Source organism: Pelodiscus sinensis, chromosome 6 (assembly GCF_052426305.1).
Source record: "Pelodiscus sinensis isolate ZL-2025 chromosome 6, ASM5242630v1, whole genome shotgun sequence".
NCBI lineage: Eukaryota > Metazoa > Chordata > Testudines > Trionychidae > Pelodiscus > Pelodiscus sinensis.
The window spans coordinates 9,888,295-9,903,017 of record NC_143057.1 but is presented as its reverse complement, the minus strand read 5'-3'; positions in this window follow the sequence as shown (position 1 = coordinate 9,903,017).

Sequence of the window (14,723 nt, the reverse complement as noted above, 5' to 3'; positions counted from 1 at the left end):
AGATCATTATTCTGAGTACTGAGCCATTAAGTTCCTTGAATACTACTTATGCCTCACTTAGTATGACTGTTTTAGTAACACAGGTTTATACTTCATATTTCTAACTTCAGATAAAGGAATGAAACATGCATATAAATGACATAATCCTATTCAGTGGATTACAATCTTTCCAATGATATCTTGTATGAAGTATTTCTCATAAAGTATATTCCAGTTATGTCATATTCATATTCATAAGCATATTTTCATAAAGCTTAGGGAATGCCACATGATCACTGAAATAAATAGCACCGATTTTGCAAATAATAATGTAAGCACCAGAATTTTTTTTTTTAAGTATAACATTTTTCTATGTTCATGTTGCCTTGACTTGAACAGTTGTTTTGTTCTGGCTCACATGACAAATATCATATCATTTGCACACTGTTGCTAATGTACTCATAAGTCTACATGTAGCTTTGCTTGTTTCCTGAATTTGGTGCTGTAATAGAGGCCGTGGTGACAGAAATAAATTCAACTTGTGCAAATGCGGGAGTAAAATTGTGCAATTAAGTGTAATAGAAGAAGTCTGATACATATGTATGAATTAAAGCTGCGTACGTCTAGAAATTCTAGAAAAGAAGTACCAGGACTTTGCTATTAGGTAGGAAGCAATTCTGCAGATTGCTGAGTGCCATGCTGTAACCAAAATACTAGTGTCAACTCCCAGTCTGAATGGTGTGTGGAAGCTCAACACCCATCAACATTAGGTGCTTATAAGATTTCAGTTTTATTGTAGTATCTACCTCACCATTTTTTATTTATTTACTTTTTCAGCACCCCTGTAGTGTAGGTGAGTGTAGGAAACAGGGAATTGAACCTGGATTTCTGAAATCATACCCTGTCACTGGAGCAGGCCCACTGATGGGGAGGAAAAGGCAGCAGTTGCCCTGGGCTCTGGCAATTGGAAAGGCCCTGGGGCTTCCATGTGGCATTCTGGGTAACTTTCAGGGCTGTTCGGGTGGTGGGGAAGTCAGCATGGCATGCTCTAGGTAGTGCTAACCCCTTCTGCTAGAGGCCCTGTGACTTCTATGATCATTCTAGGGAATACCCATCCCCTGTGCTTGCTGCCCCCCTGTGGTCATTCTAGAGTATAACTTTCCCCTCCTATCACAGCCCTCCCTTTCCATTTGGTAAGAAACAATCACATTCCTTGCACATCCCATTATCCTGGCACAACCAAATCCTGACCTTGCTTTAAATTATGATAAAAGGAAGACACATACCAAATTTGGTGGTCTTAGTTTTTACAGTTTAGGAGCAGTTCTTGAACAAATGGACTCATGGATGGACAGACACACAGACAGGTGCACAAACTCTCTCAAATACATAGTAGATAAAAAAGTAGCATTTAAGTGGTTGCAAAAGAAAACAGATCAAAGTAAGTTAATAAAATAAAATGAACAAAAAAGGCTAGCTAGTTCTAATCTACCAAGAAACTAGTTACATGCAAATTCTTATCTTAAATAGCTGTTCTTATCTCAGGTAAAAAGCTTCAAGTCAGAGATGAATTGGAGTGGAGTTTACAGTGGCATGGGTAGACTAAGGACAATAAAAGAAAAAGGGTATTTGTGTAAATGAATCTAATCAAGTCAGGTTGGAAGTGGCTCATTCACAGCAGTTGATGTGGAAATGTGCATATCAATAGAGGGGAAATTGCCTTTGTAGTGCATTCACCAGTTAAGATCCTTACTCAGTTCTAAGTTGAATTTGCAAATGAACTCTGGTTCAAGCTGTCTCTCTTTGTAATCGGGTTTTGAAATTCTTTTGTAGAAGGATGGCTATTTTCAAATTCACTACTGAATGTCCAGAAAGGTTAAAGTGTTCCCCTACAGGTTTCTGTACGTTCCCATTCCTGATGTCTGATTTGTGTCCATTTATCCTTTGTCATAGAGACTGTCCAATTTGTTCAATATACATGGCAGAAGTCATTGCTGGCTTTTGATGGCGTACATCACATTTGAGGCTGTGCAGTTGTATGAGCCTCTGATGTGATGGCTTATGTGGTTAGGTCCTGTGAGGGTGTCACTTGCATAGATATGTGGGTGGAGTTGCCAGTGGGGTTTGTTGCAGGGATAGGTCCCTCGATAAGTGTATCTGTGCTGAGGTGTGTGGATGCTGGAAAGAATTTGCTTCAGTTTGAGGGACTGTCTGTAGGCAAGGATTGGCCTGTCTCCCAGGGTCTGTGAGAGTGAGGAATTATTTTCCAGGCTAGGTTGTAGATTGTCAGTGATGTGCCGGAGAGGGTTTGGCTGGGGCCTGTAGATAATAACCGGCGGTGTACTGTTATTTGCCTTTTGGGGCCTGTCCTGAAGTAAGTGACTTCCGGGTACTCATCTGGCTCTGTCAATGAGTTTCCTCACTTCTCCAGGTGGGTATTGAAGTTTTAAGAATGCTTGATAAAGATCTTGTAGGTGTTTGTCCCTGTCTGTGGGATTGGAGCAAATCCGGTTGTATCTTAGGGCTTGGCCTGTTTGTTTGTGGCCCGTGGTGTGGTTTGGGTTTATGCAGGGCTCAACACGCAGCCTGCGGGCAAGATCCTTTGAACTTGGCCTCCACTGGGAACACACTCCACAATGGCGAGGCATCTCCCAGGTGGGATGAGCATTGAAAAATGCAAGTGGATGGGCTGGCTAGAACAGACCATGTACAGGGTGTCGGCGTTTCTCGTCCGCAGGGAGGAAGTGCCTGGAGCACTGAGGCATTGTGGGAAGTGCTTTGTATTCATGCCCCCATTCAGTGTGAAAGAAGCTATTCGCATATATTTGCATATATATTTGCATGTATATGCAACCACACTTAAATTGCTGTCCTCAGCATGTGCTGTGAGTATCATTGTGGCCTGCCAGCTACACATTACCCTGGTCTTGGTTATAGACAACAGATTGTGTGAAGTGCCGTGGATGGATGCTAGAGGCATGGAGGTAAGAATAGCAGTCAGCAAGTTTCTGGTATAGGGTGGTGTTTATGTGACTATTGTTTATTTGTACTGTAGTGTGCAGAAAGTGGACCTCTTGTGTTGATTGTTCCAGACTGAGGTTGATAGTGGAGTAGAAATTGTTGCTATTATTATTGTTGATACAGTTAATGGATGTATTGCGATCTCTATGCTTTAGCCTATATTTTCTTGTTGATCCTCTAGGCTATCATACTTCCAGCCACTGGCTATAGCACATTTTCAGGGCAAGGTTTGTCCTCTTTTCTGCTTCTAAACACATAACAATTTTTCATCTCTTCCGCCATTTGTCTGAGCAATCATTTGCTTTTCCTGGGGCTTTCAGGGGTTCACTTGTTACTTTTGCTTTTGATTATTATGATGTTCCTGGCACCTACACTAAGTGATCTAGATCAGTGGTTATCAACTGTGGGCCATATGGCTCCCCAGGGGCCACGCCCTACCTCTAGGGGGCCACATGGAAAAAACGGAACATTAGGTAAATTATCATTTTTTCCAACTAACAGCAGCTATGAGGGGGGCCACAGAGGTAAACGAGGCTCAGAAGGGGGCCATGAACAAAAAAAGGTTGAGAAACACTGATCTAGATTAAAGGTTTGATAATAAGGGTAGTGAACATCACCTACAATTGTAGCACTGCGTATCTGGTTTTAAAGACGACCCCGTGGCTGCAATTAAAATGATCCTACTTCGCGACGTGGTTACCTACAGATACCACATTTTGCATAAAGAATCCTACCACTTAAATTAGCTGAATGCACTACTTTTTACACCAGACTATACTGGGTGAAAGATTTAAATAATTATTTTGGTTTTCATCAGGAAAAAAGTCTTAATATAATTAGAGTTCATAAAAATATTTGCTAGCAAAATTAAAATCGAGTTGCCTATTCAGCTGTCATTTTAGTGCAAAGAAAATTTTTACTGTTATAAATCACAGTTTGAAGTAGAACTCCTACAAGTTTAAAACTGTTCTATTACTTCCCTTTTGTAAGCACATTAATAAATCTATCTAATTTATTGAACTTTCCTATTAGTGTAATTTATGAAAAATGACTTTGCCCGAACAATGACAGGCCTCACCTGCTAGTTAAAAATATTTCTGCTGTCACAGAGTTGTGTGATGTATAAGCATGAAAGAATTTATGCTTCAAAATATGGTTTAGGTGAAATTGAAATTTTAATATTAGTTTCCTTATACAGGCAGTCCCCGGGTTACGTACAAGATAGGGACTGTAGGTTTGTTCTTAAGTTGAATTTGTATGTAAGTCGGAACTGGTACATATTGTAGGGGAAACTCTAGCCAAACATTCCTCCAGAGCTCAGTTTTATTCTCCCACACCTCACTTCCCTCAGTCCTTTATTCTCAAGCTGAGGTGTCTGCTGAGAAAAGCCGCTCTGCGTCTCCCTGGTCTGCTGGAGGGTGAGGGGGGACGCACTAGCTTCGCGTCTCCCTTGTCTGCTGGGGGGAAGCAGCTAGTGCGGGGTTGCCTCACCCCGTTTGTAAGTAGGGATCCGATGTAAGTCGGATCCATGTAACCCGGGGACTGCCTGTATATTTTTATTGATATTTGTCATATTTCATGTACAGAGAGCTTATAGTTTAGCTACATTATCATAAGTGATAAATCCTATTTTTTCAATTTTCTATAATTTTTACAAAAATTCATGACAATATCTTAACTTAGAAACATCTCAAAACTTACCTAACCAATCGGACCATGCTTTCTGCCCATATGCTCTAGCTATCTATTTGTAAAGCTCCTCTCACCATAGCATTGAAGTAGTATATCTCACTGAATAAACAAACCAAACAGAATTAAATGACAATCCGAAATGCAATAATCAAGGCTAATCGGCTACAGTCTTTCAGAGTGGCTTTGGCCAGCAGCATAAAGATATTACCCACTAACTGTTTGTGGCTGGGGAAGTTGAGATGCAATTTAGGGTACTTTTACATCAACAATTCACAGATTGCTTGGCATATGCGTAAATTATATACACGATGGCTCACTGGGCTATAAAGGTTTAGCTGGAGTTTGGGATGATGGCTCCATTACTCCTGAGCGACAAATCTGCCAATGAGTTATGTGGGTCACTGCAAATACGCCCTCTTGAATTTGCCATGTGCATTACAAAACAAACAAACTGTTTTAGGAATGTTTTAGTGAGTTCTTAAACATGCTATTAAAGGCATTTTTATATCCCTTTGTGTATAAAGCTGGATGCCTTAGTTACCAGGAGTCCAACTATGCAAGTTAAAGGCACATATGCAATTCATTTTTGATTGACTGCAGTTTATCACAAGCTTCCATAATTTATCACGATTATTCCCTTCCTGAGCCCCCAAACTTCTGCCCTGACTCTTGCACACACACACACACACACACACACACACACACACACACACACACACACACACACACACACACCACCCACTGCCAGATCTCTGCCCTGAAGGACCTGAGCAGTGCTGGGTAAGTCTTCTAGTATTATATAGTTCATGATAATTTTATACATGCTTGTACACATACGTGAGTGTAAAATACCTACATAGATACTATGCCCTTCTGCAAACAGCAAAAAAGAAAAATGGAGTATGTCTACACTGCATGGCTATTTTGGGATACCAGAGGTATCCCAAAATGGCTACCCCCCCATCTTAACAAGCTACCTGTTATTTCAAAATATTTTTCGAAATAACTGGCACGCTATTTCAGCATCCCTATAACCCTCATTTCATGAGGATTGAGGGATGTCTCAAAATAGAGCTAGATATGTAGCCATGTTAGTCTGGTGTAGCTGAAACAAAATACAGTACTATGTAGCACTTTAAAGACTAACAAGATGGTTTATTAGATGATGAGCTTTCGTGGGCCAGACCCACTTCCGCAGATCAAATAGTGGAAGAAAATAGTCACAACCATATATATCAAAGGATACAATTTAAAAAAATGAACACATATGAAAAGGACAAATCACATTTCAGAACAGAAGGGGGATGTGGGGGGGGGGGAATGTGGGCTAATGGTATTAGAGGTGGGGAGAGTGGGATGTCTGTGAGCTAATGGTATTAGAGGTGATAATTGGGGAAGCTATCTTTGTAATGGGTAAGGTAGTTAGTGTCTTTGTTGAGACCGACACGTAGAGTGTCGAATTTTAGCATGAATGACAGTTCAGAGGATTCCCTTTCAAGTGCAGATTTAAAAGGCTTTTGAAGCAGGATGCAGGTAATTAAGTCATTGAGACAGTATCCTTTCTGGTTGAAATGGCAAGAAACTGTTGGCAAGAAATGGCCAGAAATGGCAAGAAATGGCCCTTCGATACGACCGCATCTGCTCTAATCCCACTGTCAGAGACCAGAAACTTCAGGATCTCTACCAAGCATTTATAAACCTCAACTACCCACCCGGAAAAATAAGAAAGCAAATTGAAAGAGCGAATACCTAGAAACCATCTACATAGTCCTGTATTTTGTTTCAAAATAGAGCATTATTTTGAAATTTGGTGCTGTGCAGAGGTGCCAAATTTCAAAATAAGCTTTTTTGAAATCGAGTCGAAATAAGATACACAATTTGCGTAGCTCAAATTGCGCATCTTATTTCAAATTGAGGGTGCTGCGTAGATGCACCCAGGATGAATAAGGAAGGAGACATGAAAGAGAGAAAGTCAAGGGAGGAGCTTTCCTTTGCAGACATGACCAGAGGACTACATGTTAATAGATGTTTCAGACACAGGTCAGCTTCTCTTCTCTACATTGCCTTCAATAATAATGGAGATTGCCTATTTCCTGGAACTAGAAGGGACCTTGAAAGGTCATCAAGTCCAGTCCCCTGCCTTCACAGCAGGACCAAGTACCACCCCTGATGAATTTTTGCCCCAAATCCCTAAATGGCCTCCACAAGGATTGAACTCACAACTCTGGGTTTAGCAGGCCAATGCTCAAACCACTGAGCTATCCCTCCCCTCTTTACTGTATAGCGTGCGCTCCTGCACAGTGAGGTGTTCATGTCACTAACACACTGAACAATAAGAAGTAGAGAGCTGTGGCAGTTCCTGTAGATGTTCTGGAAAGTAAATTCAACCTTAATCGTTCCTCTGCCTGCTCTCTCCCTTCACAGGCATTATAAGCCCAGCAGCCATTTTGCACGTTAGCCTCTCAACAGCAAGGTAAAAATAATGGCAGAGAGATATAATCAGAAGAGTTCTTAAGATGTATTATAAGCTAATTGGAGGACTCCTTATCCGCCACCCAGGCAACCCTGCCCTCGCAAATTCATAATTGGAATAAATACCTGACTGATAGCAAGTAGTAACAGAACAGTAGTTTTGCACGAGTGCAGGATTAGGTTCCCTGTCCTTGGATCTGTAAGTGGGCTTTCAGGCAGGCATTTTCCCATTGCTCAAGAAGATTAATAGCAATTGCTGCAATTCCTGCTGGGGAATAAAAGCACCTTATCAGCTAAACGTTGTATTTCTGCCATTTTAAGTGCTGGCACGTGTGGCTGGGTTTATTCGCTCCTCTCTCCTCCTCAGACATCTTTGAAAATTGTAATTAGATATAGATATAAAAATGTGTAAACTTATTAGGGATTTTGATTGGCAGCAAACATAGGACCAAATCCCGCCTTCCCAGATCTGTACAGATAGCTGCCACCAAAGTCCTCTGTGTGTATCTGAGGCTGTGTCTAGACTACATGGCTCCATCGATGGAGCCATGTAGATGAGGGTTATAGGCAAAGGGAAATGAAGCGGCGATTTAAATAATCGCTGCTTCATTTAAATTTACATGGCTTCCCCGTTATTCCTCGTGGGATGAGGTTTACTGGGGCTGCCGACAAAGGGCTTTGATGTCGGCAGGGGAGCGTCCAGACTAGCGCGCTGAGCCGACAAACAGCTGATCAGCTGTTTGTCGGCTCAGCGCGGCAGCCATGCAAATTTAAATGAAGCGGCGATTATTTAAATCGCCGCTTCATTTCCCTTTGCCCAATAAATAAATCTACATGGCTCCGTCGACGGAGATGCCAGGTGCCCCAGAGAGAATGAACAAAACAGGTATTCATCAGTGATCCCTCCTCCGTCACGCATTCCCAGCTCCTGACAAACAAAGGCTAAAGACACTGTTCCTATCCATTCTGGCTAATAAGCATTGGTGGACCTATCCTCCATGAATGTATCTAGTTCTTTTTTGAACCCTGTTGAAGTTCTGTTTTTCACAACATCTTCTGCCAAGGAGTTCCATAGGTTGGCTGTGCATTGCATGAAGATATACTTTCTTTTGTTTCAGAGAAGTAGCTGTGTTAGTCTGGATCTGAAAAAAAAAATAATAACGAGAAATCCTGTGGCACCTTAGGGTATGTCTACACTACAGCATTTTTTCAAAATATCTTATTTCGAAATAGTTAATTCAAAATAAGTTATTTTGAAATAACACGTCTATACACAAAATGCATTTCGAAATAGCTTTTTGCTATTTCGAAATAGCACGTCCCCACACTAAGTGGATGCTGAATCGCATTTAAGGCTGACCAGAACCAGGTCCAGCAGGGCAGCAGGTCAGGAGTTACTTTGTGTGGCTGCTGCCTGAGGCTATCTGAGACCTGTGCTTAAAGGGACCCCTCCTGGAATGCCGGTTCTCAGCTTTCCCTGCTTGCTTGCCTACCTCGATGAGGGACAGCAAAGCATTTTGTTTCTGTGTGCTCTGGTCACCCTCACTTGGGACATCACAGCACTCTGCAACATGGAGCCAGAGCTGCCCCTGGGCACTCTGGTGCTTCTCTGGGATGCGTTGCTGTGAGCCTGGCTGCACTGTCTGCAGGCTGCCATCTGGAAGGTCCATCCAGGAAGCTGTCAGTATCCAGGAGGCCCTGTGGGAGAGCTTCTACCCTGAGGAGCACTAAGAGCCTCCCTGGTGTGCCCCACTCGGGGCTTGTGCCTCATTCCTCCCTCACGTCCTTCCACTTACCCCTCCCTAACCTCCCTTCCTGATGTCAAATAAAATACACGTATTTTCATGAACACAAACTCTCTTTATTTAACAAAACTGGGGGGAGGGGAGATGAAACTCTGGTGAGACTGGGGAAAGGAGGGCGGGAGAGGGGAGGCGAGAGGGCGGGAGAGGGGAGAGGGAAACCTGGGAGGAGGGAGCAAGACAGGGGAAGCAAGGGGAAGAAGGGGGAGGAGAAGCTCAGGGCTCAGGGTTGGGGGGTCTCGGCAGACCAACTTGATTTTCATGTGAACCTGCTCCTAGGTTCTCATGTGGCCTTGGTGGCCAGGCTGGCAGCTATCCTGACATAGACGGCTGCGTTCCTCTGTCTAGTGCAGAGATCGTGGACCTTGGGGGCATCCCCCCCAAACCTGAATAAGGTCCATGATCTCCACCCTAGACCAGGAAGGCACCCGCCTTCTCCGGGCCCTGGCAGGCTCCTGGGAGCTGGCAGACTGCTCCTGGGGAGCGGTGGAGGGTTGGCTGCCAGTGGTTTGCTGGCTCATATTTTGGGGCCACTGGGTCAGGGGCAGTGACTGCTGGCTCTGAGCTGGCAGGCTTAGTGCTGGCACAGGCACTGTGGCCAGAGTCAACCCCTTTAAGGGCTCCGGGGAGGGGGGAGGGAGAGGAGTGTTCTTGGTTGGGGCTGGAGTGGCCACCAGGGTACCCTGGGAAGGCTGGAGGCCCCCTATTTCGATATAAGTGTCTACACAGCACTTATTTCGAAATAACTATTTCGATTTTGGCGTTATTTCTCGTGGAATGAGGTTTACCAAATTCAAAATAAGCACTCTGCTATTTTGAATTAATTTCAAAATAGCGGTTTGGCTGTGTAGACGCTAGTAAAGTTATTTCGAAATAACTTTGCTTTGTAGACCTACCCTTATAGACTAACAGATTTATTGGAGCATAAACTTTCATGGGCAAAGACCCACTTCCTTTTGTTTGTTTTAAACCTGCTGTCTATTCATTTCATTTGGTGACCCTGAGTTCTTATGTTATGAGAACAAGTAAATAACTTTTCCTAATTCACTTTCTCCCCTCCAGTCATGATTTTATAGACCTCTATCATATCCCCCTTTAGTGTCCTCTTTTCTAAGATGAAAAGTCGCAGTATTTTTAATCTCTCTTCATACGGCAGCCATTCCAAATGCCTAAATATTTTTCTTGCCTTTTTGGAACTTTATCCAACGCCAAGATATCTTTTTTGAATGAGGCAACCACATTTGTATGCAGTATTCAAGATGTGGGCGTACCATGGATTTATACAGAGGCACTAGGATATTCTCTATTACTTTTTTAATGATTCCTCACATTCTGTTTGCTTTTTTGACTGATGTTGCACATTTTCATTTAAATAAACAACCACTGCATTAAAGAAGAAAACAAGTAGAATATGAAAGCTTTTTATGAAATCATGCAGAAACGAATGTTTTTCTTGCAAAATAGTCATTGTAGATAGTAGGAGTTGTGCAATATCTGAAATTTTCTATTCCCTGAACCAGCTGAAAAACTAATCCCTTGCCTGCTCACCCAATTATTTATAACAGCATAAAAATGTCCTCTGTTCTGTTTTGTTGCTTTCAAGTAGGCACAATGGAAGTATGAAGAATTGTTAGGATTTTTCTTAGCGTGTTTGTCAGCTTTTTATGAGGAACAAGAGAGAGAAACTGATTTTGAGCCTCTCTTGAATAAGTTATTTGTTATATTAATTACTTAATTTTCATCTGACCTTCTATATTTTTATAGGGTTCCTTGTGTGTTTGGCATCTGAGTTTTAGACAAGATAGCACCCTAATGCAAAATAAATTAAAATAAAAGGAGCAATGAAAATATTACCTACCTGTGGTCACAATCAGATTTATTGCATCGTAATTTGATCTATAGGAAACAGAACATTCAAACTGCCCTTTTAAATCACTATTTCTTAAGCATGAAGACAAAATGTAGGAGCTTATTTCTCTACTCCTAATTATGTAGAAAATACACTTTATCAGTATTTGGATGTCTTTCCCTAGGCCTGCTTGCATAGGGCCTGATCTTGTAACTGAATCTTTATGTGAAGATCCATGCATCCCAGTCACCGATGTAATAGGAGTGCTGTGTGAATGGAGAAGCCCTGCCATTGAGTTCAGGATCCGGCTGCATTTGTTGTTCTTTAATTTCATGCACAATAGGTTATGGACTTCTCGGTGTTCCTTATTGAAAGATGTTGATACTGACACACAAGTGCTTCCAATCAAGCTTATAGCAGAGTGTTTCCAACTCTTGTGAATTTATCACAAGTCTTGGGAGAGAGGGGGATGCTCAAAGCACCAGCTCCTGGATTCAAGTGATTACATGACAACCTCAACTCCTTTTCAGAAAAGAAATTAAGTTCCTATCTGTTTTAGTTGAGAAGAGATTTGTAAAATATGACCCGAGTATACCCTGAGGGCTCTTAGATCAGAAAGCAAAGGAAAAGAACCCAAATGTTATTGTTATTTATTAAAGGTTCCTTGATTTCTAAGCTAATTTCATGTGTTTTTGAGGCCTGACTCCTGGTCTTTGAGCTGTTTGGGTTGGCAATGCTATGGTTTCTACCTGCAACTTAACCAGCTATATAAACATCAGTGGAAGTTAGGAGCCTAAATATCTTCAAGAGCTTTATCTTTAAGGGACTAATACTAGTTAATTAATTAGTTAACACTAATGAGTACAAACGAGTCAGGATTTTCTAGAATGCAGATTATTGAAAAAAATTATTTAGCAAAGGTTCAAAGTTAACTAACCCATGAATGAGGCACCAAAAAAATTATGTACAATTATATTTCTTGGCATTACATTAATGTGCAGAAAAATAAGGAACATGTAACTAAAGCATGATAATAATTTCTGTCCATCTGTACTGTTAGACATTAAGAACAAGATAAAAAACAGCACAATATGAATCTTGGGTTTGATTCTGGCAAAACTGACTTAGGAGGAGAGGCTGAGGGATTTGTGCTTGTTTAGTCTGCAGAAGAGAAGAGTGAGGGGGGATTTGATAGCAGCCTTCAACTTCCTGAAGGGAGGTTCTAAAAAGGATGGAGAGAGGCTGTTCTCAGCAGTGACAGATGGCATAATGAGGAGAAATGGTCTCAAGTTGCAGTAGGGAAATCTAGGTTGGATATTAGGAAAAACTATTTCCCTAAGAAGGTGGTGAAGCACTGGAATGCGTTACCTAGGGAGGTGATAGAATCTCCATTTCTAGAGGTTTTTAAGTCCCGGCTTGACAAGGCCCTGGTTGGGATGATTTAGTTGGGGTCGTGATTTGGGCAGGGGGTTGGTCTCTGTGATCTTCTGAGGTCTCTTCCATCCCTATGATTCTATGAAAACGGTGGTTTAAATGTGAGATTTTTTCTTATTTGTTTGTTTTCCTCTGTATGAACTGCAGGACCGAGTGTAAAGTTATCTAAAAGGAGGAAGAAACAGATTTTAATTGCATTTGATCTTATCTAACAAAACCCAATACACTGATTTTCACAAGATGTAAATTTAACAAAGCACATTCTCTTATGCAAATACAATTCTATCTCCTATGTCAAGAACTGAACTCCAGGCACCTGACAGAGAGGAAAAGAAACGGATATGACAAAAATAGAAAGAACAATTGATGTGATTATACAACAGGGCTACGTCTAGACTGGCATGATTTTCCAGAAATGCTTTTAACGGAAAAGTTTTCCGTTTAAAGCATTTTTGGAAAAGAGTGTCTAGATTGGCACGGACACTTTTCCGCAAAAGCACTTTTTGCAGAAAAGCATCTGTGTCCAATCTAGACGCGCTTTTGTGCAAAAAAGCCCTGATGGCCATTTTCACGATCGGTGCTTTTTTGTGCAAAACAAATCTCGGGACTTTTGCCCGAATGGGAGCAGCATAGTATTTCCGCAAAAAGCACTGATTTCTTACTGTAGGAAGTCAGTGCTTTTGCGGAAATTTAAGCGGCCAGTGTAGACAGCTGGCAAGTTTTTCTGGAAAAGCAGCTGATTTTCCGGAAAAACTGGCCAGTCTAGACACAGCCCAGGTGCAGAATGATCCTTCAACTGAGTCTTACTTCAGCTGGGTTTGCCTGTTTGTCAGGGAGGTCCCATATTAAGTGCCTTTGAATTTCTTCCAACAAGATTTCAGCCTGTGTGTATCCTGAATTGTATAAATCTTCTTGTATTTTGCATCCAGTGAGACAATTTATTACTTTAAAAATTGGTTTGCATCTAAAAACGTCCCTTTCCTCAGTAGTTAGTGTCAGATAAGAGGATAAGGATGACATGTATCAGATCCAGTAAGAAACAGTCCAGGCAACTTAGAGATATGAGATTAGTAAACAGTGAGGCAGCAAAACACATTGCTTGCACATACTATATTCTCGGTGAGCTAGACCAATAAATAATCCTTGCAATGGAGCTCTGTGTTTTAACCATGTGGTAGGGGATTATACTAAATTGTGACCTCACAATATTACTCTGGAAACCAGATGCTCAGGCGTTCTGGTGGATGCAATATTAAAATATGCCTGGATAGATGAGTCTAAATGAGGACAGAATTTCTACCTATGCGATGCTTTTCTGTGCTAACTGAGAGCAGAATTTTGCCTCAGAGATGTAAGCTCTGAGAGCCCTGTGTGCATGCTGTATTTGGGGGTTTGGCCTGGAGCTGGCTGGTGACTTTATTCAGTGTCTGTGGTTGAAGGAAAGGGTGAGAAGAACTTCTGCTAACTTGTAAGCCACTGGAAACTCAAGTGTAGAGTCCAAAGCCACACATCTTTCGAGATCATCAAAAGCATGCCACATGGTTTCTGCATCCTCTGTGTAGATTTTAGATTAAATGGAAAATAATCGAGTCTGTTAAGCGATGTGTGAGATGATTCTATGTAGTGTTTTTGTTTCTTAAACAGTTGTTTAAAAAATGAACATAAGAACACCCAGACTGGGTCAGACCAAAAATCCATCTAGCCCAGTATCCTGTCTGCCGACAGTGGCCAACGCCAGGTGCCCCAGAGGGAGTGAAGGTATATAAACTGGTTCCTTATTGGGGCCTTTGAGTGCTCTCACATGATAAAACTTAAATAATTGTTATGTACAGGCAGTCCCCAAGTTACGCAGATCCGACTTACGTTGGATCTGCAGTTACGAACGAGGCTTTTCTCGCCCCGGAGGACGGGAGCGGCGGGACGCCCAGATGCGCCGCGGTCCCGCCGCCCGCGTCCTCCAGGGCGGAGCAAAGCCGCGGAGGATGCGGGCGGGACCAGGGTGCGTCTCGGCAGTTGCTCTGCCCCGGGCTTCCTGGAATCAGCCGCTGATCAGTTTCAGCAGCGGCTGACTTGGGGACACCTGGGGTAGAGCTGCTGGGGTGCTGCCGGGTTGGTCCCCGCAGCGCTGAGGTGCAGCGCTGCGGGGACCTACCCGACAGCGCCTCAGCTGCTCTGTCCCAGGCGTCCATATTCAGCCGCTGTTGAAACTGATCAGCGGCTGATTCCAGGAAGCCCAGGGCAGAGCAACTCTGCCTCGGGCTTCCTGTGGTCAGCTGCTGGTCAGTTTCAGCAGCGGCTGAATCTGGACGCCAGTTCCGACTTACATACAAATTCAACTTAAGAACAAACCTACAGTCCCTATCTTGTACGTAACCCGGGGACTGCCTGTATAGTAAGAATTAAATACCATAACTTTTCCCTCATAACATAGCACTTTCTTGTGTAATGACTGTGCATAGAGCTCCTATTCCTAT